The sequence below is a fragment of the Hemicordylus capensis genome, chromosome 2, assembly GCF_027244095.1.
Source record: "Hemicordylus capensis ecotype Gifberg chromosome 2, rHemCap1.1.pri, whole genome shotgun sequence".
NCBI lineage: Eukaryota > Metazoa > Chordata > Lepidosauria > Squamata > Cordylidae > Hemicordylus > Hemicordylus capensis.
Genome location: NC_069658.1, coordinates 418,501,932 through 418,529,230, shown reverse-complemented (window position 1 = coordinate 418,529,230; position 27,299 = coordinate 418,501,932). Strand labels below are relative to the sequence as shown.

The 27,299-nt window shown below is 45.0% G+C and overlaps 1 protein-coding gene and 1 long non-coding RNA gene across 2 annotated transcripts in view; one reads left to right on the top strand and one right to left on the bottom strand.

The window, feature by feature from the left end:
• Positions 1-27,299, bottom strand: part of TMEM100 (transmembrane protein 100) — a 307,881-nt gene that overhangs the window by 144,163 nt on the left and 136,419 nt on the right. The gene's annotated exons all lie outside the window — the stretch shown is intronic.
• On the top strand, positions 819-14,634 carry LOC128347392 (uncharacterized). The gene is made up of 4 exons (XR_008317547.1): positions 819-957; positions 5,056-5,135; positions 9,630-9,674; positions 14,048-14,634. It is a non-coding gene; the product is annotated as an uncharacterized LOC128347392 (long non-coding RNA).

The following is a 27,299-nucleotide window of genomic DNA, read 5'->3' as shown; positions in this document are numbered from 1 at the left end:
TGGGTCTCACGATCTGTGAGACTCGCCTTGAGAGGGTTAGTGGGGAGAGCGGGCTTAGCCTGCTCTCCCTGCAGACGAGCAGGGAGGCAGCCTGGGGCAGCCGGATTGGCCACCCACACGACTGCTGGCTCTGTTACGGAGCTGGCGGGGGCTGGGGGGATCGGGGGCTGCGAGGCTGGAAGTCTCCTGGTCGGGGGTCTACTCGTGAGTTGCCATGGCGCAGCAACACATGATCAAAAAGCCCAGGTTAGTGGAGCACTAACCTTGGCTAAGAGGAGGGGCATTTCAGCAGGTTACCCATTTGGTGAGACCCGGCTCAGCTACGAGCCCGGTGGTTCTCACGTCACGGTCATATAAATCGGGCTAGGCTCCCTTAGCCCGATTTTGTATGATCGTGAGAATAGCCTCAGAGCACATCTTAGCATACACTTCTCCACTCTGAATTTCCCTCTCCTAAAGCTACTTTCCATTTTTTAAAAAATGAGGTTAGAGGTCTCACTTATTTGTTTGTGTGTGTATACCATAGAATTAGTGCCTTAATAAACCCACTGCAAAGACAAACCTAAAGTTGGATACATTGCATAGGAGTGCCAGGGGTGCCAGCATAGCATAACTTTTACCTTAGAAGATTGCTCACATTTCCCCCCTGAACAACTCCTTATTTGTAGTGCTTTTCAGGACGCACACTGACAGCTCCTGCAATAATGCCTCCTACAATATTTTATTTCGCCTTGAGCATGTGTCAAATGGGTTCCATACCACAGTGTTTCCTTCTTAAAAGGTTAACGGTACACATAATAACAGCTCCTTCGTTTGCAGCACGGAAGGCGGTGATCAGGAAGCCTCCAGCAGTTGTACCATTGTTCGCTACACAACCACAGAGAAAAATACAGGAGGAAACAAGTCTAATTGCGTCAAGTTTGCTGATGAGTTATGGCAGCTCACTGCGTCACTCTGGTTTGTATTGCCTATTGCTATCAGGGAGGGAGAAGCTGAGGGGCAATCACTCTGCTAGGCTGCTAACCTTTGTTCTCTACCTGCCTTTCTCCAAATCCACTACTTGCCATATATGTTATGGTTGCAAAACAATACTCTAAATGGGTTTGGCTGGAAGCCACAGGGTTACAATTGATAAAGGGCAGGATCTCAATCAAAGAGGTGGAGGTTGAAAGAGATGGAGTTGTGGGGTTTGCCTGGCGGGATGGGGGCAATTGCTATGGTGAGGATAAAAGAGGGAAGGAGCGAGGTCCCTGAGAGCACCTTCGAGGAAAGGTCTGATAAAAATGTAATAAGCAGTTCGTTATCTTTGGACAGTGGCTTGCACATTGCAGTGATGGTGTGAACCTGTTCGCACGAGCAGTCTAGCCCAGGCTGGATCCATGTGGACCCCGGTGCTCCCACTCAACTTAACCCCACTCCCAAGCCCAACTCTTATCCGAGGTTAAGGGAGCAACTGCCTGGAGTGCCTGTTTGATGGGGAAATCTCCTAAGGCACTGCACTCATTGCACAGTGCCTTGTAGGATATCTGGAGGCCGGGGAAATGAGTCCTGCCTTCTCTTGTTCCATGCTGGGGGTCTCTTCAGCATGCACAGGGCATGCTGGAGAGACCCCCGAGCCAGGAGGCTGCTTTTAAGCCTCCCGGTTGGGGGTCTACTCGTGAGTTGCCACGGTGCGGCAACTCACGATCGCAGAGCCTGGGTTAGAGGAGTGCTCGCTCCACTAACCTGGGCTTAGGGGAGGGTTATTTAAGCAGGTGACCCGCTTAAGAACCACCGGGCTTGCAGCCGAGCCTGGTGGTTCTCCCGATGGGAGGAAATCGGGCTAGCTTCTGCCATCATGGGAATAGCCTCAATGCCCATTTAGTTCAGTATCCTGTTTCCCAGATGCCTCCAAGGAGCCCAGAAGCAGGGTTGAAATCAATGGCTCTCTCCTGCTGTTGCTCCCTAGCAACTGGCATTGGTATACTGATTCTAAACATGGAGGTTTTGCTTAGCTATCATACTATTCTTGATAGACCCATTCTCCATGAATTCATCTATTCCCCCATTACAACAATCTAAGCTACTGAGGCTATTTACACGATGGGAGAAAAATCAGGCTAGCGGAGGCTAGTCCAATTTTCTCCCATGGTGTGAACCATCAGGCTTGGCTGTGAGACCAGTGGTTCACAAGCGGGTCACTCGCTTCTGTAGCCTGGGGCTTAAACCAGGTTTGCGGAGCAAGCACGCCACCAACCCGGTTTAAGCAATCATGAGCAGCAGCGGCACGGCTCCACGCCGTGGCTACTCATGAGTAGGCCCCCGGTGGGAGGCTGAAAAGACCCTCCCGGCTCGGAGGTCTCTCCAGTATGCCCTGCGCACTCACGCAGGGCATACTGGAGCTTCTGGGGGCCACGTGGCCCCTGATCCTCCCAGCCCCCACCCACTCGTGTGGGTGGCCGATCCGGCCACCCAGGGCTGCCGCCCTGCTCATGTGCAGGGAGAGCGGGCTAAGCCCACTCTCCTCGCTCACCCTCCCCAGGCGGGTATCTTGGATGGTGAGACCCGCCTCACTGTCTCACTTCTCTTTCTCCAGTCTCAGCTTCTATTGCTCAGCAAGAATGCCAGGGTCATTTTGTTGCCTCCTCTTCTTCCACTTGTCAGCATGGCAGGGGTTAAAGATGTCCATGGGGTGTTTCAATTAAAGATGTCCATGTGAACAGCCGCTCACACAAGCAGCTCTGTCTGGGCTTGCACAGCCCTACCTGGGTAGCTCATGCTGAGTGCTGGGACTGGGCCCCGCTGAGTAGCCCAAGTCCCCCCGCCCCCAGGCTATTACTGAGGTAGAAGTGCATGAGCACAGTCTTCTATTCCGGTCCCCAGTCGTGTGTATACTCGAGCAAGCCCGAGCATGCTCAAAGCTGGGTGGCAAGAGCACCCAGCAGTGGGTGAGTCCCCCAATGCACCATACTCCTGGAGTGGTGCTTTGTGGGATGCAGGAGGACTTCCTTCTCCGGCTCCCAGCTTGCTGTGGTTCCATTCATGTGCCACAGAGAGCAGCAGAGCCTAATGGGGAGAGTTTATTGTGTGTGGGAAAGGAGGCTCCTGCCTCCCCACCAACCCTCCCCATTTTGGTCGTGAGGACAACCTTCACGTCTATCACAACCAGAAGGTGCTATCATTGGAATTGGGCCTCTGGCTTCTTCCATAGTAGCTCCTATGAGCACCAGCTCTCTGTGGAGAACAAAGGCTAGAAATTGTTGACCATGATTAGCAAAATTAAGAGAGCATAACTGCTTTGACAATAAAACTTACTAGGAGACGGGTCTCACGATCCGTGAGACCTGGTTTGGGGCGGTGAGCAGGGAGGGAGCCCTGGGCGGCTGGATTGGCCGCCCACATGATTTCCGGGTCTGTGACGGAGCCAGTGGGGGCTGGGGGGAGCAGGGGCCGCGCAGCCACCAGAAGCCCCAGTATGCCCTGCGCGAGCATGCAGGGCGTACTGGGGAGACCCCCAGAGCCGGGAGGTGGCTTTTCGCCTCCCCTCCAGGGGTCTACTCATGAGTAGCCATGGCGCGAAGCCGCGCTGTGGCTACTCACGACCAGATAGCCTGAGTTTGCAGAGCACTCCCTCCGCAAACCCAGGCTAAGGGCAGGGGTACTCGAGCGGGTTAACCGCTCAAGAACCACCAGGCTCGCAGCCGAGCCCGGTGGTTCTGATGATCGGCAAAAATTGGGCTAGCAGAGGCTAGCCCGATTTTTGCTGATTCTCAGAATAGCCCCTAGGCCTATTCACACAACCATTAAAACCAGGGTAGAAGCTGAGTCACCCTGTTTTGCATGACTGTGAGAACCCATGCAAATTCCTCCAGTTCCGGTTCCTCAAAGCAGGGTAACCCAGTTTTCCCACCCTGCTCCTAATCAAGGAGCCAGGTCTCATGATCCGTGAGACCCAGTTTGGTGGGGTGAGCGGGGAGGGAACACTGGGTGGCCGGATTTTCCGCCCACATGATTTCCAGCTCTGTGACGGAGCCGGCAGGGGCTGGGGGGAGAGGGGGCTGATTGGCCCCTGCAAGCTCCAGCATGCCCTGCGCGAGCACGTAGGGCATGCTGGCAAGACCCCCAGAGCCGGGAGGTGGCTTTTTGCCTCCCCTCTGGGTGTCTCCTTGTGAGTATCCGTGGCACGGTGCTGCACCATGGCTACTCACGATCTGATAGCCCGGGTTTGCAGAGTGCTCGCTCCGCAAACCCGGGCCAAGGGGTGGGCTACTTGAGCATGTTAGCCTCTCAAGAACCACCGGGCTCGCAGCCAAGCCTGGTGGTTCTCACAATTGCAGAAAATCAGGCTAGCGGAGGCTAGCCCGGTTTTCTTCAATCATGTGAATAGCCTCAAGGTTGAAGGAAAGGAGAGCTCTCCTGCTTTGCTTTTCTGGTTGTGTGGATCTACTTACCCCTTCTGCCCAGCCACCACTGGGCCCAGCAGGCATGGAAACAATAGAGAGATGTGGCTACAGGGGCTGCTGTCCATGGAGGTGCCACTCTGCAAAGCATACTCTGATGCTGGAGCTGGAGCAGCTTCAGCTGGGCTGGGTCCACCTCCTGCTCCTTTGTGGCCAATCAAAGGGCAGCTGCTGATGTCATGAGGTTTTTCAATCTGCTGGTAGCACAAAGCATACTTGGAAGGCATGGAGGCCTTGGAAGAACGTTCAGGAGCCAATTTCAAGAATGGCTGTTTAATTGTCTTTAATTAGCTCACTAAAGTAAAGTAAATTTGTGCTGTCGAGTCAGTGTTGACTCCTGGTGACCACAGAGCCCTGTGGCTTTCTTTGGTAGAATACAGGAGGGGATTACCATTGCCTCCTCCCGCGCAGTGTGAGATGATGCCTTTCAGCATCTTCCTATATCGCTACTGCCCGATATAGGTGTTTCCCATAGTCTGGGAAACATACCAGTGGGGATTCGAATCAGCAACCTCTTGCTCCCTAGGCAAGTTACTTCCCCGCTGCACCATTAGTTGCATTAGCTCACTAGCCAGCCATTATCTGTGGTTACCATCAATCCCCTCTCTTCCTTCAGATCCTTTTCTGGAAGACAGACAAAAGACCTAGGAGAGAAGCAGGTCTTCTGTCATTTGCACCAGGATATGAGAAGAGATGGTAAGAAACAGTGGGAGCCCTCTCTTACGCTCAGAAAGGATTCCTCCTTTTCTATAGCTTCTCAAAAATGGCAATAGAAATGAGACCCTTGGGAAGGAGATCTGTGTGGTACTGTGTGTCCTGCACTTTAGAGGGCTGGGGGCACTTGCCTCTGATGAGCTGGCCAGTGAATTTTTAGATGCCTCTTCTAAGTGTCAATGAGTTCCATAGATCAGTTTGCAAAAATAAATGACAATGGCTATGCAATGGCTAACAATCAAATGCTAGGGTTTTTTTTAATGTAGATATAAAAAGTAGGACAGTTCACACGCAATGAGTTCTTTGCATCCGTCTTTACGGCAGAGGATACTGAGCATAAACCTGTTCCTGAACCAGGCTTTTTAGGGATGGAGGCTAAAGAACTGAGTCAGATAGAAGTGACAAGAGATGATGTTCTAAACTGTCTGGAAAAACTGAAAACTAACAAATCACCAGGGCCGGATGGCATCCATCGAAGAGTCCTCAAAAAACTCAAATGTGAAATTGCCGACCTCCTTACTAAAATATATAACTTATCCCTGAAATCGGGCTCTGTACCAGAGGACTGGAGAGTAGCAAATCTAACACCCATTTTCAAAAAGGGATCCAGGGGTGATCCGGGAAATTACAGGCTGGTTAGCTTAACGTTCGTTAAGGTAAATCTTGCCTCACCAACCTCCTGGAGTTCTTTGAGAGTGTCAACAAGTATGTGGATCAAGGTGATCCAGTTGACATAGTATACCTGGATTTCCAAAAAGCTTTTGACAAAGTTCCTCATCAAAGACTCCTGAGGAAACTTAGCAGTCATGGGATAAGGAGACAACTACATGTGTGGATTGCTAACTGGTTGAAAGACAGGAAACAGAGGGTAGATATAAATGGAGAGTTTTCACAATGGAGGGAAGTAAGAGGTTGGGTCCCCCAGGGATCTGTACTGGGACCGGTGCTTTTAAATTTATTAATAAATGATCTAGAAGTTGGGGTATGTAGCGAGGTGGCCAAATTTGCAGATGATACCAAACTCTTTTGGGCAGTGAAATCCAAAACAGATTGTGAGGAGCTCCAAAAGGATCTCTCTAAACTGGGGGAGTGAGTGACAAAGTGGCAAATGCCGTTCAGTGTTGTCAAGTGTAAAGTGATGCACATTGGGACGAAAAAACCCAACTTCAAGTAAACACTGATGGACAGCTCGTTGAAAGTGTCAACTCAACGTGCGGCAGCTGTGAAAAAGGCCAATTCCATGCTAGGGATCATTAGGATGGGGACTGAAAATAAAACTGCTAATATTATAACACCCTTATACAAAACTATGGTGCGACCACACTTGGATTACTACATACAATTTTGGTCACCACATCTAAAAAAGGACATTGTTGAACTGGAAAAGGTGCAGAAGAGGGCAACCAAGATGATCAGGGGCCTAGAGCACATTTCTTATGAGGCAAAACTACAACACCTGGGGCTATTTAGTTTAGAAAATAGATGACTGCAGGGAGACATGATAGAGGTCTATAAAATCATGCATGGTGTGGAGAAAGTGGATAAAGAGAAATTCTTCTCCCTCTCACATAACACTGGAACCAAGGGTCATCCCATGAAATTGATTGTCACAAAATTTAGGACCAACAAACGGAAGTTCACACAACGCATAATCAACTTGTGGAATTCTCTGTGATACTCCGCTACAAGAAGTGGTGACAGCCAACAACCTGGATGGCTTTAAGAGGTGTTTGGATAACTTCATGGAGGAGAGGTCTATCATTGGCTACTAGTCGGAGGGCTACAGGCCACCTCCAGCCTCAAAGGTAGGATGCCTCTGAATACCAGTTGCATGGGAGTAACAGCAGGAGAGAGGGCATGCCCTCAACTCCTGCCTGTGGCTTCCAGCGGCATCCGGTGGGCCACTGTGCGAAACAGGATGCTGGACTAGATGGGCCTTGGGCCTTGGGCCTGATCCAGCAGGGCTGTTCTTATGTTCTTATGTTATGTTAACCAAAGCAAAATGGTAAAAATGCGCAAGCAAGATACATTTCTTCCTATCTGGTGTTAGGCAAGAGGCTTGGTTGCTGTTAGGTCTCAAATTGCAGTTCAGAGAACAAAAGCTTGCATCATGGTGAAGACTGCACATTCCCAGGAGCCATGCAGCCTGGTCTCATCTAACAAAGCTAAGCTAACACCAAATTAGCATGTTGGAAACAGCAACCTCAAGAGTCCCTTCCCTCACCTAACTTGAGAGGTCAACTATCCCCTCTTGGAGATAGGTGAACCAATCAAAAGCTTCATGTTTCTCCTCCAAGGTAGAGTATTCCAAACAATAGGACAATTCCTGAGAAACAAGTGAAAGACAATAAATCCACAAAAGAGATGGGTGTGAGCCGAGGCCAAAATTGGCTTTTGGAATTGAAGGCAGTTCTGATATGAAACTGGGATGTGTTTTTAAGCCAAACTAAGGCCCATTCTGTCACATCCTTCCCCCACCCGCTGCCGCCACAACCTGTTCCAGTGGGGAAAGTGTTCTGCTGCTGGACACCGCTGAAAATGGGACAAAACATAACATCCAAAAAGTCAGGATGGCTTAAACATCAGCAGTGAGTTTTGGGGAATACTAGCTTCTTAACTCAGCATGTAGCCTACATGGCATATTGTGCATACTAGGAATAGCACAACAAAGTATTGAATTTCTGAATTTGAATGATTTGAATTTGTCAGTCAGTCAAGTTTATTTACGGTCAAAGACCAGAAATCAAAACAACAAAGTACAAAACATACACAGGATCAGATCCCCAAGCACTTCCTATAAAAACAAACATGCAAAAAGCATTGGAAAACATTTTCAGCAATCTAGCATGACAGATATAAGCATCTATCTATCTATATAAATATAATTCTCTTAGACGTACCCGTCACTAATTCCATGTGTGGCAGGTCTCACGTGAGAGCTGCCAATTAGCAACGGGGACCGCAGGGGTGTGTGTGTGTGAGAAGCGGCGGCCTGGTGAATGGCTAGCCACCGGGCGGGGGGGGGGCAGAGAGAAGCGGCGGCCCAGAAAATGGCCGGCCATGAGGGGAGGCGAGAGAAGACAGGCGGCAGGCTGGAGCAGCTGTGACCGGCAGGCGGGCCCAGCAGACAGGCAGCTGGAGTGGCCGCGAATGGCAGGAAAGAAGAGGAGGGCAGGGAAGAAGAAGAAAAGTAAGGTGGCTGCGGGCAGGGAAGAATGTGGTGGGGGCAGGCAAGCAAAAAAGCGGCAGGGGGTGGGGGGACTAGGGGCGCAGATGCTCTGCACCAGATCAGCTAGTTCCTCTTATTCCTACAAGGTTGTGGTGTAGCCAGCTCCAGGTTATTAATTATTTACCTCTTGCCCTCCTAACTGGGCTTTGCTGATTGCTGTACTGTAGACCAAAGAAGGACAATGTGTAGGCAAATCTCAATTAAGCCACATATCTGCAAACCCACCCACCTTCCAAGGGTTGGGGGAGTTTGCATCCCAATGTGGGTGTCACTGATCATTGAAAGACATTAGCCTGGCCATTTCAAACTGGTCAAGCCAGATATCACTTGCTTCTCTCCTTGTTATATGACTTCTAATCAGAGAATCCTAGAGTGACAGGGTGTACCTCCTAAGAACTTGCTTGCTGAGTTACTACAAAGCCAATACTGCACTGACTGGGTTGTTCAGCTAACTGATGAATTTGAGCATATGAGTTTGCTGATGCTCATGCGCTGCTTGATTTCAATAAAAAGGCAGCTCCTGAAGCAAAACAAACCAAAGCAATGATTGGCTGATGTATTTTGGTTTCAGCAAAGTATTTTAAAAATACCTGAACAAATGTATTTTAAATACAAAATACTGTTCTGAAAAGTATTTTAGATACAAAATACAAAAGTATTGAGAATACATATTTTAAAATATATGTATTTTAGATACTGTCCATCTCTGCTTACAGCTTATATAGTGCAGAAGTTAAGATGGGCACCTTAACTTGCCATTTTCATGTATTTTAGAACATGAGTGAACTCTAATGGTTTAATAACTCTCATCTTAAACCAAAGGTTTTTGAATTACTGAACAGCAATAGTATCTTGTGATTAAGAGAAATCCCCACATTGCTGAAACTAATGGAAGTAAACATGTCATGCCAAATTCTGTAGTCTTGATGAAGATTAACAATTTGAATGTGAACATTTGTTGTAGCTTATGGTGCCAAGACTCAGTGGATGGATTTGGGGCCACAAATTTAGCTCATCTCTACCTAGGACTGTCAAACATGCTTCTCCACCTCATACTTGGACATATGTTGGTATTGGTTCCAATCTCTTTCCATGAAGCCAATGGGGCATTTACCCTTTGATGCATTTTTTGAATGGGGCAAGTTTAAATACAAATTATACATACTGCAAAGAGAGTTTTGGAGTTTTGTTAGAGCTGAATGTGTATTATCCTTGAGTTTCTGACAGGTTTTTTGTTTTTTGTTTAGAAAATAATGTCCCCAGAGAGAGTGTGATAAGCACTGAGGACTCAGGTAAAAATGAATAATGTAAACCCTGCTCAATTTGCATCATAGGCAGTGGAGTTTATTGTATAGACAAAAACAGGAAATCTGCTGTTAGATTTTGCTTACATTTGTGTCTTGTTAAAAAAAAAAGCCTCCCCTCCCCCACCCCCACCCCCGGTCTGGAGATAACAGGACAGAAACAAAATCCATTCTAAAGCCATCGGATGAGTCTCTGATTGTTTTAACACATTAGAACTAACAAAATGGCTTGACCTACAGAGAGAAGTCGTTTGTAAGCAAAAAATTGCATCTAGCTGACAGCTCGCATGCCAGGCTTCAGCCCAATTCAGTTTAAGAACAGCTGTATAATACATCAGTGGAAGGAAAAGGGGTTGACTGGAAATGGCAGCCCTGATTAGGGTGGCTGCAGTTCTCCCTCTCTGCGTCACATCTGACCGGCTCAAGCAGACTTCCTTGAGGTAAGCAGCAGGTTTGGTTGGGTTTGTTGGGCAGACTGCTCCATGGTGGCTCTGCAGAAATTAGAACTGAGAGGGACTAGTTACTTCAGAAGATGTGTAATCCAATGCATATGATGTCAGCAAAGGAGATCCATGTTTTTCTACACAGCTGTGCCTTCAGAGGCTGAATACCTCTCATCAGTAGATGATGAAGACAAACAGCAGAGAATAGCTATCACTACTTTGCTCTGTTTGTCAGCTTGCCTGGAGCATTGAGCTGTTCACACTCAGACACAGTTTCCTGGGCTACATGGAGCATTTGGTTGGATTCAGCAGACATAGTGATGACGATGGCGACGGATGGACCAAAATGACTTACCATTTTTGTTGGGGGAGGGGATTGGAGCACTGAGAGATGGCCCCCCTCCTTCAACAATATTTTGGCACTGCTTGCCAAAATATTGTTACAATCAATTTTGATTTGTACTGCACTGTCAGTATAATGCTGCCTTACAGAATTACAAAGGCAAAACAGACAGATCTTTGCTCTGAAATCCCTTACAATTTAAAACAGAGAGTAGGGAAAATGCAGGGGAAGGGACGTAAAGACAAGGACAGGGAGAGCAGGAAGTGGGCAAATAATACCATTATACCAATTTACAGCTTGGTTATGGTGAAGATTAAGAGGATAACCCAAATGCGGATATTAATTGGTTACTTTGCACTGCCCTCTCTTGCTCTGTATCTTAGTTAACTTCACTTGCCCTCACTGATGTCATCACATAGCCAAATCAGATTGGCAGTGTGCTGGTTCAGAACACTCTCCTCTAAACCGGCCCTATGTAGCATAACAATAACTTCTGATTGTTCAGAATCTAGTAAAGAGATGGGGGGTGGGAAGCAGTAACCAGAGGGGAAAGCAACAGCAGCTATGGGAAACAGTGTCACTTTGATTGATTGATTGATTGATTGATTGATTAAGTGCCATCAAGTCAGTGTTGACTCTTAGCAACCACATAGATAGATTCTCTTCAGGATGATCTGTCTTCAACTTGGCCTTTAAGGTCTCACAGTGGTGCATTCATTGCTGTCGTAATCGAGTCCATCCACCTTGCTGCTGGTCATCCTCTTCTTCTCTTGCCTTCAACTTTCCCCAGCATTATGGACTTCTCAAGGGAGCTGGGTTTTCACATAATGTGTCCGAAGTATGATATTTTGAGCCTGGTCATTTGTGCCTTGAGTGAAAATTCTGGATTGATTTGTTCTATGATCCATTTGTTTGTTTTCCTGGCTGTCCATGGTATCCTCAAAAGTCTTCTCCAGCACCAAAGTTCAAAAGCATCAATACTTTTTCTGTCTTGCTTCTTCAAAGTCCAGCTTTCATATCCATAGAATGTTATGGGGAAAACCATTATCCGAACGATTCTAATCTTTGTAGGTATAGACACATCACGGCATCTAAATACCCTTCCCAAGGCCTTCATTGCATCCCTACCAAGTGCTAGTCTTCGGCATATTCCTTGACTGCTGGATCCTTTACTGGTGATGGTTGATCCTAAAAAGCAAAAGCTATTCACCACTTCAGTATCTTCATTATCAATTCTGAGGCTGGTTACTGTTAGTTTAATCTTCTTTACATTTAGTTGTAGTCCCATTTTTTCACTGTGCTCCTTAACTTTCATTACTAGGCAGGACAAAAAAAGGCGAATATCCATATGATCAGAGGTGGGTTATAAATGCAATAACTAACTGAGGAGGTAGCACAGACTGGAGAGTTTTCATGGCCAGTTCTGCCTGGTCATGTGCACCGCACAAGCCAGGAGGAGGCAGGGAAAGGGACTTGTCTTTTCCAGGGACACCCTGAGTTTAGCGCGAAAGTGCCTAACATCATTTTGCTGGCCATCTTTGTTTCATTTTGTTATTTATTGATTAGATATCTAGCCAATCTTCAGTGACTCCAATTAGCACCACCACAGGTGGTGGTTGGGCTCCCCCCACCCTGGCATTATCCTTTCCCGAGCACTCTCTCAGTAACAGAATGGTGCAGAATTGACCTGTATTGCTTTGTATTGTGAATTGTTCATCACAGAACTCTATTTGTTATATCAGTTTACAGGCATAGGAGAACAAACACTTACATTTTGTTCCAGCAAGATAATCTAGTTTTACAGCAACTGCAAAAGGAAGGCGGGGGGGCGGGCATCATCTCACTTTTTTTAAAAACAAACCCCCTTCCTTTGGGTAAGAACGCTATCTGTATCTTTCCTTTCAATGTTTTCCATCAATACAGTCCTTTCAAAAGGTTATGTATTCTATACTATCAAAAGGGTCATGGGGATTAAAATAAATAGGATATGTTCCTCGACAAAAGCAGTATGCCTTTCGTATTTATTCTTTCCTGCTTGGCTAGAGCAAAAACAAACCAGTCAATTCTTTGCCATTTCCTAAAATGGGTAGCCAGCAGCCAGGATATTTGCACTCAGAGGAAAACAAAAGATCTACTGGTGCAAAAATAAATATTTTATTCAGAGATTCCTTACTTTTTTCTGGATCCTTTTCACTTTGATTTTATTGCTTCCCCTTCTGCCCTGTCTTCCATTTGAATTTATAGTGTGTGAATTCGTGTAAGTGATGCTTAGCCTTCACTAAACATCATTTGCCATATAGTTTTATTTGTTTATTTAAAATATTCATATCCTGCCCGTCCAGTACAATATTGCCCAGGGCTCACAATGGTAAAACAATAAAAATAATATAAAATTTAAAACAGTAAAACAAATAAAACACACAGTAGAATAAAATCAGTTAAAACAGACGCAATTAAAAACCCATCAAATTATAGTTTTAAAAACCCCACTGTTTCAAGTCAATAGCTTGCAATGTAGACAAATATCAAACACTTCCAGTGCTCTGACATACAGACCTTGCTTGTCACCTTACCTCTGACACAGACACACATTGGCAGACATCCAGACTAATGAAGCGCCTGCATAACAAGCAAAGTTGCACTAATGCAAGAAGTTCACATCGTTGCACTAAAACAGGGATGTGCAGAATCCCGCTATAGTGTTCTGGCACAAAGTCCCCCTTAAAATAAAGGAAGCATGCCACAGGTTATGCAACTCTTGAGCTAGTGCAAATGTGCTTGCAGTTGCACAACACTAGTCTGGAACGCAAGCTCTGGAATGAGCAGCTATTACTACTAGCGCAACCACATGGTACTAGTACAGGGCTGCACAACCTCTGCCCTTCTGCAGATATTGGACTGCAACTCCCAAAATCTTTGACTCTTGGCCACTGTTGCTGGAGATGATGGGAGATTTACTGTTGTCCAGCAACAAATGGCAGGCCAAAGTTCTGCACCCTGCACTAGTACAGTGTCCTTCTGCAAGTGCTTGATTAGTTGGAATGTCAGCCACTATATTTTTATTTATTTATTTATTTATTTATTTATTTGATTTTTATACCACCCTTCCAAAATAACTCAGGGTGGTTTACAATTAAAACAAACCCTGAAAACAGTAAAGAACTAAAACAAAAATTAAAAACAATATACCCACAATTAACAATTTTAAAACATTTTAAAACAACAATTAAACAATTGCAGTAATTAAAAACCCTGAAACCTATGTTTTGTCGGTGTGCGTCAAAGTTACTTTAAAAGTACACTTCAACATGGCTTCCAATAGGATTTCCCCTATAAAATAGTGTTATTAGAGAGCTGACATTTCGAGACAGAGGATTACTAATAGTGAGCAGCATCCAGACCCACACTGCCTTTGTATTAGAATGTTTTGTGCATGCAGCGATTTTTCCCCCTGATCCCCCTTTTCTCCTCCTGTCTCCGATGCCTCCTGAAAATGTGTTCCTGACAGCTGGGGGGGAACTCAAGAATGTACATTAGAGGCAGCAATGTTCGTTGACCTCCGCTTCCCTTTGTAGCTAACTGTGACTCCCAAAAGCAAAGTCCCAGAGGATTGTGCAGCCTCAGAAGAAAGGAGAGATTGGAAGAAAGGAGAGAAAGGAGCAAAAGGTGCATGGTAATGGAAAATGTGCATTTTCAAGCACATGCTTATTTTTCGTGCAGAACACATGTAATATAAAAGGTTGCTTCATTTTACTGGTGCCCCGCAGATCCTTTTGTCAAACTGAATTGGACCTAAAAAGATATTTCCAGTGTATTCAGACAGAGGTTGACTCTCCTATTGTTTCTTCATTGGTACCTGTGATGAAATGGTGGTTTGTCTTGTTCTAGAATATCAGTTAGAAAAATATTTGTTTGTATTTATGTTTGTGCTAAGGTATAAACTAATGTTATACTGGAAGTTTTGGACTGAATGTAGTAGAGGCAGCAACAGCACCATGGTGATTGGGCAGTGGAGATTCCATATGCTGATTGAGAGAGAAGGTCTGTTAAGTCAGTCGGAGTTAGACTGTTGGAAGATGCGTTACTGGTTGGAAAATGTGTTTTATGTAGCTTTGTGTAAAGGATACAAGAAGTATATTTATTTCAAACAAGAGTAAATCCTTGGTTGTTTATCCTGTGTGGCATCTTCTTTTACTGTTAATTCCCACATTCAAGACAGAAGGATTGTCATGCCAAGACAACACACTTACCCTGAGATGCTTGAGGAATCAAGTTGAGTGCTGACAATTTCTGCAAGTGGTGGCAGCAGACTGATTATCCAGCATGAAACATCTCCAAATCTCATAGCCAGGTGTCACAGTGAGCCAGGTCACACGATCAGAAAACCCGGGTTTGTGGAGTGCTCGCTTTGCAAAGCCAGTTTAAGGGGAGGGGTACTTAGGTGGGTTAACTGCCGGGAGGCAACCGGGCTTGGCTGCGAGCCCGATGGCTCCCACGATCATCCGAAATCGGGCTAGGCTCCCCTAGCCTGATTTTGGATGATCATGGGAATAGCCTCAGTATCTTCTTTCCTTAGCAATCTGAGATGCAGGAGCTGAGGGGTGCAAATTATTACTTCTCAAAGATACAGTTCCACACTCTCCATTAGGGATGTGCATGAATTGAATTTTCAGATTCAATTTGAATAGAAACTGATCAATTTGATTCAAATTCAAATTCAATTGGCCAAAAGCAGGCTGATTAGATTCAAATTTGAATCAATTTGATTTCAAATAATTCGACCTATTTTGAAGCCTTTTTTTGACCAGTCAGGGTGCCTGAAAGGTTTTTTAAAGGTGCCAAAATGTCCCTAAACAGTTGTCAAATCAGTTCAGATCTGGTCAATTTGAATCGAATTACCCTTTTTAGGGGTGATTTGATTTGGATCCATATCAGCCAGATTTAAGCTGAATCAATTCAGATTCAAATAGATTCACACATCCCTACTCTCCATCTTTATACAACAGTAGCACATGTCATAACATGTGCCTTTCATAGCACGGCTCAGGGGTGTTCTCTTTTTGCTTAAACATATAATCGTCTTCTCCTAGGAATAATGCATGTTAACAGAGAATCACACTGCCAAGAGGCCCATATTTCATAGAATTGTATATGGAAACCATGATGAGGTTTTGAATGCTCATGTGACAGCATTAACTGATGTAGAGTCATCTCTTGACAACAGGCACTCCAGGCTATTTTTCTCTAACAGGCGCTTCAGCTTTCAGTTATGCCATCCATTTTCAGATATGCCACCCGTAATTAATATGACAAAATGATGATTAATCTGGGCCTATATACTACCTTAGCTTTTAGGCTAGATCGATCACAAAGGTAATATCCTATCTAATAAAAGGCTTGGTGTCCGTCCGTGGACGGACACCAAGCGTGTGTCCGTGCCTCCCTGGCCTCTTCTGGGCATGCGCGAAGCGCATGGCCAGAAGGAGCCAGGGAGGCAGGACCGCCAGCACCCGGCGGCCATCTTGGGCGGCCAGAAGCGGCCGCCCCGAAGAAGCCGGGTAAGCGGCGGCGGGGGACACTGGCCGAGGCGGCGGCAAAGCCACCGCCTCGGCCAGAGGAGGCGGCGCGGCTGAGGAGGCGGCAGAGCCATGGCCGAGGCCTGGCCGTGCCGCCGCTTACCTGGCTTCTTCGGGGCGGCCGCTTCTGGCCGCCCAGGGTGGCCGCCGGACGAGGCGGCAAACAAAACAATGCGGCCGTGGGCCCGGGCAGCGGTGGGCCAGGCCGGAGCCGCGGTGGGTGGCGGGCCCGGCCGGAGCCGCGGGCAGCAGTGAGTGGCAGGCCCGGCCGGAGCCCCGGGCACCGGGGGGTGGCGGGAGAGGGAATGGCGGTGAACGTCTGGAGCGCAGAGCTCCACTAGCGCCCGTTAACCAACGGGCTAGAAAACCACTAGTCCCTACATAATTTTGAATGGGATTTTTTAAAAATGCCCTGTTTCAAGTTACACTATTGTTATACCTACTAACTCCTCATGAAATTATGATTTAGCCACAAAAACACTAAGGGGACCTGTTGCTGAGGACAATGACAAAGTTACTTACTATAGCGTTGGTGTGATTTCCTTTTAATCGTCCTGGGAGCAACTTGGCTTATTTTCAACAAATGAAACCAATTGTCTCATTGCTTCGAACTGCTCCTGGGAAAGAAAGAGGAGAGAGGGAGAGAGATTAGGGGATCATTCATTTGGGTGTTGTTGGCCAAAATCTTGGATACAAACAGAGAAGTGGTCTTTGAATTCTGTCTGTAGTGTTTTCAAGGTAATTATTTCCTTCCTTTTTGAAACCTATTAAACATCCAGAGATTAACAATGCTAATGTACTGGGTATGGGTGGAGCAAATAATCAAGATGTTAAATATGGCAATTCCCTGATGGGTATTAAGACTACAACAATTGCTTGCTAAGTTAATTGAAAAATGCTCTTTTTTATTGTTTAGCTTCCTCTTTCCATCAAACTGAAATTTTCTGTGTATCTTTTGGAGAGAAATTGGACCCAGCTGAGCTCTAGTCATAGGAAGTTAGTCACATGTAACAGCTGCTGGTGCTGGAAGTGGATGAGCAGCCCGTTTCACAACAAAAGAAGCATCCGGTTCAACAGGGCTTGGATGAGCAGCAGAATGCATTTGGGGATGCACTTTAGGGCTGTGTATGAACCGATTCCTGAGGTTTTGTTCAAGTTCGAGATGGTTCAAGTTGACCCATTCCCAGGTTCGGCCCGAATGTCAAAACAGGCCAAACCAGTTTGGAACTGGTTCAGTGGTTCGAAGGGGCATGCATGTAAGGGGGAATCAGGTGAGGATTCCCCTTTACAAGCAAAGGAGGGAACTCTGCTACCTTTAAAAAGACCCTAATAATGGTGGTGAGAGGTGACCTGTAGGCAGTGTGGTGACGGTGCAGCCCTACAGAATTGTCTGGACCTGGCCTGGTACTCCAGCACAGTCTGGGTTCTAGCCTCTGCCCTTGCACAGAGGTCACACAAATGGCCAGAAGTGGGCTGTTCTGGAGTACCAGGCCCAGTCTGGACAATTCAAAGGAGCCGTGCTGCCGCCACGCCGCATAGAGGTCCCCTCTTGTCACTATTATTGGGTCTTCTTTAAGATAGTCAGGGTTCCCCCCTTTGCTTGAAAAGGGGAATCCTCATCAGATTCCCCTTTACAAGCATGCCCCCTTGAACCACCAAAGTGGTTCTAAACCAGTTCATTAGAACCAGGACCATTTCAGCTCAAACTTGGACCAGAACCCCTTTTGGGGGGTCTGGTTTGGTTTGGGTCCTAACTGGTCAAACCAGGCTGGTTCTTTTGGAACCAGGTTTGAATAGAACCAGTGTGCACAACCCTATGCACCTCTGCATATGCAATGTGTGCAGATCTCTCTTACTGAAGTCGAGTGTCTATTATTTTCTGGTTCTGCAATGCTTAAACTGAGCTGTGGATTGCCCATGCTGGACTCTTGTCTGAATTTGGGAAGACTGGTTTCTGCAGTCTGCATTTCTGTATCTGGCATTAGCTGGTCTGCTTCTCTCTGCTCTTGCAGACTGGAGAAGGGTGCTTTTAAGCAAGGACAAAGTGTTGTCTCTCACGAAGCAATTAAGACAGCCAGCCTCACGTTTTGGATACTAGGGGGCAGGGATACCACAACAGGAGACGTGGTTCTTTGATTGTAAACAACATTCATATAGCTAAAGATCATCTGTAGGGTCTTCTAAACAAAACTAAAGGAAGTATGACTCCATACAACATATAATGAATGTATAAAATTTGCTACCACAGGATGTGGTAGTTTAGGTGGATTTAAAAGCGAATTTGCTGTCTTCCCTGGGTCCCTGCATTTTGCTGCCCCTTGTGGTAGCCTGGCATATTACAACAGACTCCTAGGTCTTTAGGCAGGCCCAACCCTAGGGGATCATTCATTGGCCTTCTCCTGCAGTTGAACATATAAGAGACTTATTGGCCAAAGCAGGCTTTACTTCAGTATCAAGATCTGCTTGTGGGTTGTCTTGTTCCTGGCTACTCCTTGGATCTTTGGTGTGGTCCTGGCTCCAGACAACACTTTGTGTTGACCCCTGGTGTGTTACTGGCTCTTGGCTGCTGTCTTGACCTTCCTGGCATCTGGCTGAGCGGCTGTCTCCATGGCATGACCCCTGGTGCACCATGTCAGGGAGAAGTGTTTGTATCCATATGATGGTCCAATATTTAAAAATGCTAAAAGAACTTTTATACACTTTTATAAAGGAGAAAGTTTCTATAGAAGCACTCCATCTCTCAAATGTTTACATTCCATTAATGTAGTCATTTCTGTTGCTTTCCACACCTTAAACAATAATTGTTTGAAAGGTTCTCAGTTTGTTTGTTTATTTATTTAACTGTCAAATTCAAAACAAACTATTGGATTAAACTGACTTTTAAAACTCTGCACTAAGAGAAGATGAATTTTGCAGCCCATATGAATTATAAATTTTGAAGGAGATGAGTTAAATCTTCTCTTATTTTACTTAATTTTTTTCATAAATTTGCATAATTTCTTCTGGTGTTGCTAGCTATGGAGGCCCATGAAGGCTGTCTCTCAATGACAATTCATTTCCTACTTCCTCTAGCTTCTAAGATTTCAGCAAGTACTGCCCACAGACCTTCAAGAAGACTTTCACAGCCACAAGGACTAGAAACTTGTGGGGTTTCCCCCAAAATGGAAATTGAGATTCTCAGGAAGATGAATCTGCGATCTAGTACCACATTCTGACTTCCCGCACCTCCACTGCTGTGGAATTGCAGCATCCAGGCAGCACTGCATATGCTAGGGCTGTTCACATGTTATATTTTATACAATCAATCAATCAATCTTTATTATGGTCAAGGACCAGCATAAAGTACAGGGCAGAAAATGGGTAAAAGGATAGATTTTATAAAAAGCATAAACGTCATAATAGAGGGCATGAAGAATACAGCAATGTAGCTATATTGATCTGATTATTATAAAGCTATTAAATTTTAAAAGCTATAAGAACTAAAATAGTTTTAAGATTAAAATTAAAAGAATGGAAAAAAACAGTTACTCTGAGTTATGAAACTAAAATTTTACAACTATAAAAACTGTAGAGGTTATTGAACTGTTAAAAAAACCCAACCAAAAACCCATAGGGTAATAAAAGTAGTGGAGCCTAAAACTGCAAGGCTGCCCGGGTGCACAACTTTCATAGCTGGGCACCAAGCTACATCCTGCCTGTCATTGTCTGATGAATTTTAGACACTGTTGCGTAGAACCTGGCCACATTGTATGTGACAATGGGCTTAGCATCAGAGAGGTGTCGAGGTGGCTTGAACATCCTGGGTACCTGTGTATCAGTGGCAGGATGAAGGTGGCACAATTGTCCCTGTTGCAGGAGCACTGGAGGAGGATGTGTGCCGTTGTTTCAACTAGCCCTGAGTCACAAGGGCACAGATGCTCCGAGAATGGGGTCTTGCTGTAGCGGCCTTCGAGCACAGCTGAAAGGAGGGCATGGCATTGGGCCAGAGCGAAGGCCCTCCTGTAGTTTGGTACACAGCTGGAAGTTCCAAACCACAGGAGAGCCTTCACACTCACCACAGGGGAGGCCAGGTGTCTAAGCACTGCATATGCTAGGGTTCTTCACATATTACGTTTTATGCATATAATACTCATTTATGCACTCATTTTCATGTTAATGAGTATACATCCATTCATTTTAAAAGTCAACACAGGAACAGGATCCCTAAAAAATGTAGCATGCAGAACATGTATAGAAAAATCAATAATCATAGCTACTCTACACACCGCACACTGAACCGAATGTGAGAATAGGGTTACAGCTTCACTTAACAGTAGTGAAATTTTGATTTTACATCTTCTTTCCAATAACTGGTGATGAGTGAACTTCCATCAATTTGATTTGAAATTCAGACAGCAAGCATTATTGTAGAAAACAAGAATAATAAATCCTCCCCCCACCAGATTCTCAGTTGAATTTTTGGCTATACCTTGTGCTATTTTTAAAATAGATATTTCTTTTTAAGATTTAAGTCCACATCAGAATTATATTGATTTTTTGAACAGCTCAACAGAGCTAACAATGTCCCCAAAGGACAATTTTTCAAGGAAAAAATCCAAAACCTTGAGGAAAAGAGATCCATACAACCTTTGTCTTCAACTTTCCAAACAAAAAAAAGCTGTTCCACCTTAAATGATCTATAACGTGTGTACAAAGACCTTTTGTATACTCTGGTACCCTTCCCCTATCCTCCAGTTCTTGAACGTTTTAGCTTGTGATGACAACAAAAACTAGGGCCACGCATGGATGAAATTATCGGATCCAATAGCAATATGGTGCTATTGAGTATTGTGCAACCGATAATTGTACCAACCAGAACTGAATTATTCAGTGTATCAGCATCAGGGTTGATGCATTGGCCCACAGGATATATAATGATAATAGTCCATAGTAAATAATGGGGAATCACTATAAATGTATTATTGTAAATCAGAATGGGATGAAACTTGCAGGTTTGGAAGATCTTTCTTAGGGTTGATGGTGGACTCTTCTTATGACTTGTTCTCACCCATTTCATGCAGAAGTGCCAGAGTTTCTGAGACGCAGGCAATGCCTGAAGAGGCATTGAAGCAGGGATGTCAATCATATAATTGTTCTCTTCCCCCCACCCTCAGCATTTCCCATATATGGCACATCAGCAAATTCAATTACAGGAAGTTTTGTGACATCAGCAACAGAGAAAAGAGCTCAACTGATCAACAGATTAAGTTTGATATAGCCTGTCCTGATAAGGAAAATGTCATATTAGGAATGCCAATATTGGCAATTTTGCATCAAAACCAAGAGGGACTATATTGCATCAGATCCATCCTGTTATTGTTCCAATTTGATTCACAGCCCTATCGAAAACCTTCTTCCCCAAATCCTCAGCATCAAATGCAAATTATTTGGTTTGATTATGCAAAGGAAGTGGCATAATTCTTATTCTGTTAAATGCAATTGCTGGTTTCCCCCCTTTTCTCCTCCCTAAATCCTCAATGTTAAAATACAAAAGAGACGTGTTTGTAGCATCTCAAATGGTATATGAAATAATATAGAGCAGGCCTTTTTCAATAAGCTACAGGTCACTTGAGTTGAGGAGGCTCCTTTGGATTTGGTCACACAACTCTAGAGATTGCACAGCTCTCTCTTCCCCCAAGGCCACCCTGAAGTTTCCCTGGGCTACTCACAGTTCCCCAGAGCCTTAAAAGTCACCCTGTGCTCACGTCTGGTTAGTTCTGTCTGAGCTGCAATTAGTGTCCAAGACTTAGGCAAAACAAAAAACACATTCTGTGCATGTGTGAAATCTCATTTTACATTTCTATTATTGTCTAAGACAATAATATTCAATTCAAGCATTATAAAGCAGGCATGCATGGTAGCTTTGGGCATGATGTCAGAAACATGGAAAGACAATGTGTGAGCCACTTAAGCATCTTCATTTGAGCAGTTGCCACAACATTTGAAACAGCCTTGAGTTTATAGAAAGAAGGGGGGGAAGAAAGTTCAAAGGAGGCCCTTTTTCCTTTGCTTGAGTCAGCTCGGTGCTGCTCTCACTTAGTTCAGAAAATGACAAGGGAAAGTCTGTTGACTTTTAAATCTGACTTACTCAGCTTGTGCCAACCTTGCTCTTCAGGAATGTGCCATTGTGAAATGAGATTTCCACACACCTAAAGGAATGAGCAGAAACTGCATTTATTAGCCTAGTAAAACTACAGTCTTATATCAATAACACCCAGACTTTGTCTCCATTTCCTCCTGTTTGGTCTGTGTGTACCTTGCTCTGAGTCAGCGTTGCCAGACATCCTGGCCAGACCCTACTCAACTGGGGCTACCAAAATCTTACTGGCATTGATGAATTGCTCCATGGAATTGCGCTGGAAGCTTGGAGTAAATATGCAGATCACTGGCTATTAGTTCCTTGTGCCTATTCAACACATCACTGCATCCCAAATGCCAGAAAGACCTTCCCAAAAGAGTTGGTCTGGAACATTGGAAGGATGCTGAGATGGAAAGTGCACAAAATACCATGGCATTTTACCTTGGTAAAATTTTATTACTTACCTTGGTAGGGGGCTACATGGCAGAGAGGGCATATAACCAAACAAAATAATCATAGGTTTTATGGAGATGGGGGATACCAAAAGGACAGGAGAGGACAGCTGGTCTAGGAGAGGAGAGCTGGTCTTGTGGTAGCAAGCATGACTTGTCCCCATAGCTAAGCAGGGTCCGCCCTGGTTGCAGCTGAATGGGGGACTTGATGTGTGAGCACTGCAAGATCTTCCCCTCAGGGGATGGAGCCGCTCTGGGAAGAGCAGAAGGTTACAAGTTCCCTCTCTGGCTTCTCCAAGATGGGGCTGAGAGAGATTCCTGCCTGCAACCTTGGAGAAGCCGCTGCCAGTCTGTGAAGAAAATACTGAGCTAGATAGACCAATGGTCTGACTCAGTATATGGCAGTTTCCTATGTTCCTATATTCCTATGACAGAGAGAGTGAAAGGGGGCATGAAAAGAGTAGATGGATAAATAGATGTGAGTAAGGTAAAACAGAAAGTTTTAAGGAGAATATGAGAGGAAATAGGAAGCAACACAAGGAACAGGGGGGGGGGAAGGATCTGTAATGACAACACAAAAACAGCAGCAAACACGATAAAAGTAACATAAAAACAAAAAGGTAAAAACCAGTAAAATTTATCAAACAAAAACAGCTAAAAAAACATTGGGGGAAGCCTGCCAAATAAAAGTGGTTTTAGGCCCCATTTAAAAAGTTTCCAGGGGAGGTGGTACCGAAGATAAGGCACATCCCTGCAAGGTCTGTATGTCAGAGCACTGGAAGTGTTTGATATTTGTCTACATTGCAAGCTATTGACTTGAAACAATGGGGTTTTTAAAACTATAATTTGATGGGTTTTTAATTGAGTCTGTTTTAACTGAGGTCCATAGCCACCCCAAATGTTTAAGGGGCACTAAAAAGTGTGGGGGGAGCAGTTTTTCTTCCTCCCATCAGTGCAAGCAAATTTCCATTACTTAAAATATATTTGTCTGTAAAAACGAGAGAGAGGGGGGGGCAGGAAAAACTTAAAGGAGCAGACCCATCCTAGCGTCCCCCTCCCCAGGATATAGATCTGCCAAGAAGGTTCTCTCACTGTGCCCCCACCAATGGAGCTTCAGAAGGTGACTGGATGTGCAAGAGAGCCTCTCTAAAAGATCATATAGGATGGGCAGATTTGAGCAGCAGAAGCCGATCATTCAGGTAACCTGGGCCTTTGAAGGTCAAAACCTAAGCCTCCTTCTGATATAGTACTCCTTCTGATATAGGGCTTTGAAGGTCAAAATCCAAACCTTGAATCAGCTCTGAAAGCACAATCTTAGCCAGCACTGCTGGTACAAAAGCAGCATGTTATGAACTGAACTTCTCAAATTGGTCAAGACTTTTGTTGCCCCGTTGCTGTACGAGCTTGTGGTCAGGTTTCAAAGGTAGTCTCACCCAGAACACATTGCAGTAAAGACGAGAGGTGTCAAGAGTATGAATAGCTGTAGCCATGAGTCAATGCTGAGCAAAAGTCATCTGGAAATAAGGCTTGATCCAGGAGGACTTTCAAGTGGAGAGTCTCTTCTTTTAAGGGGAGCACAACATTACTCAGTTACAAGAGGCATAAAAGGTGCTTTTTCAGTTGTTATGGGCTTTTTGTACTCCTTCTGTTTCATATGTAAAGGCAAATGTGACAACATCGAAATTAAAACAAGCGTACCTAAGTACATTAAAAGCCACTGCACATTTAGCAAAAGCCAACCAATTTCCATAGTTCTTCTCTGAAATGGCATCTGATTAAATTTCTGGAACAGTTCCCATTTTTCGATTGAAAAAATATATATATATTGCCTAATACCGCTCAATAGATGCTAATGGGGTCAAGCCATTACTTATCACTTTTCCTGGTAAATGCTTTGTTCACAATATTGCTCATGCATATATTTGTTCATGCATATATTTCCATCTTGTGGTGCTGTTTACTGAGAGATGTGTTTGGTGGGCAGCCTGTTTTCAGCACTCTAGAGGGAAAAGCTAGAGGATAAGAACATAGGGTGCTGCCTTATACTGAGTCCAGCCATTGATTCATCTAGCTCAGTATTATCGACACTGACTGGCAGTGACTCTCCCAGGATTCAGATAAAACTCCTTCCCAGCCCTACCTGGAGATGCCAGAGATTGAACTTGGGACCTTCTGCTCCACCACTAAACTACAGCCCCATCACACCTCTAAAATAATATTTTTTCTTTGTGTTGCCCACTCTGAAAGAATATCTGTGAAGGGATGTGTTTGAATAGTGCATAGTCTGCTCAGTGAACACAGAGGCCTAGCTGCTGTTACTCAAGCTTTGTTGAGAATGCTCTGCTGCAGTCACAAAGACTCCTTCCCTAGCCCTCTGACCTGGGTTTCTAGTCTCTCACCAAGTCAGATAAAGCTATTGCTCAGCTCCCTCTGTTGGTAGGGAGGGCTATATATCTTAACAGGATACCTATGAAAACAACTAGGGATGTGCAAAACGTTTTGAGCTCGAAACATTTTGAGCTTGAAATGGCCGTTTCAAGTGTTTCGAGCTAAAAAAAAATGCCCTTAGAATAAAGGGCCTGTTTCAAGCTTGAAACAAAACATCCCCATTTCGACTTGAAATGTTTCGAGTGTTTTGAGCGCCATTTTGGAGCGCCATTTTGTTTTCCTGATTGATTTTCTGGCACTGGCTTCCAATTGGCTTGCAATCTCCTTGACTGGCTTATCATCATTCAAATCAAGTGTTGTCATGAGCAACTGTGCCCCCATTGCCTGGGCGGAGGGGGGAGGGAGAGGGGAGTCAAAGCAGAGATTTTCAAAATTTATTTAAGGGAGGCCAGAGAGCTCTCTCTTATAGTGTGCCTCTCTGATAAGGAAGGATCAGCACTACAGCACAGAGTGAGACTGGTGGACTGGGCCTGCCTATGAAAGAGATCGAGGCTGCTTTCACATATAATGCAGAACTGCAGTTGAATAGGCCTGCAGTTCCACTAACATTATGTCTTAATGCAGGGAACCGCAGTTGGGTGCGGTGACGAAACCAAGGGCTCAAGATTGGAACTCCAGTCTGAACCCTCGGGTTGTAATGAGTTTTGTTGCTGCACCCTGAGGTTCCAGGCAGCCTGCGGTATGTTTGAATTCGGAACCACAGGCTGCTGGCCCTGGAAATGAAGTTGAGGGAGGGAGGAATTTGGTTTATATTGGTCCAGGCATTGCAAAATTGATAGTGTGAGACACACAGACATACAGACACACACACAGACACAGACAGACAGACACACACACACACAATGTCGGGTTATCTCATAAGCTTACTTTCTTAAGGAAAGTAGGCTAAAAAATAAAATAAAAGACCAAAAAATAAACTTGAATAGATTTCAGAGCTGTGCTTACTATTTTAGGTGAGTGGCTTTTTCAGTGTTCAATTATTGTAAAGCCTGAGAATTTCATTCATGAATAAATCAATATTGTTTGCCCTGTCTCTAGTTTGCTCTGTCTGTAGGAATTTAGATCTGGAATATCTACTTTGTGGAGTATCTACTATGGATATATAAGAATGACTGAACGATAGCAGTCATATACAAGCTTGCGTTGAACTACAGTTTTCACACTGTTTGAAAACATGTTTGTGCCTACTGGAAATCCTTCCCCCCCTTTTTGCAGTTTAGATTAGTGAAGGGCAAACTCTTCCCATGCAGGCTTGGAACTGTGATGTGCAGCCTCAACAGGGCCGGAAAGGTAATCCAGTGTCGTTGCTGTGGACACAGAAGCAGCAGCACTGCAGGGAAGGGCAGTGGTTGTGCTACCAGCGACACTGTAGTTTCTCCCATTCCGCCCCCACCCAGAAGTGCACTGCTATACCCTCCTATCCCCACATATCATGAGGCCACATATCATGTCAGCAAGTGCTTTTTAAAAGTTAACAATTCCCCACAGCTCAGAAAATAGTTTCCCCCCCCCTCCCCTGCGCTTCTGCAGGTCATCGCACCTGTCATTTTGCTGCGCAATGTCATTGAGAGTGCAAAAGGGTCTAATCTGATCTCTCTCACCATCCAACACTCTTGCACTTCACCCTGCCTGCCTCCTCTCAAGGGGGAAAGTCTGGCTTTGTGTTAGGTATGGGGACAGGAGTACATCTGGAAGCTGTGAGGTCAGGCAGACGATCGGTACACAGCAGCTGAAACTACTGACAGGGTTGACAGGTTGGCAAAGAATTCTTACATATGTATGAGAATGAAAGGTGTTAGCTTAAGGTATGAGACTGCACTCTCATATGGCAAGAGAGGAGAAACCAGGGTTGCTCATTGCAGCATAAGCTTAGACAGCATGATAAGTGGCATTTCCTATTGTGCCCAGCGACTCTCAAGCAAGAGCACACAAGAGCAGGGGCGTAGCAAGGTTGGAGTGGGCCCAGAGACAAGATTTTAAAATGGCCCCCCTCACTGAAGCTCAGCTCATGATGTAAAGAAATCTTAAATGAGGCTGAATAGTTATATATACACACACACATACACACACACACACACACTATGTGCCACAACAGAACATCATCCTAAATTATTTTTTTAAAGGTTTTGTATATTGTGGACGATGCAAGTCATTTAATGGTACTGGAGAAAGACATGCTGTTCTGGTAGCTCCAGGTCTTAACACTCACATCAGTTTCGGAGGATGAATACAA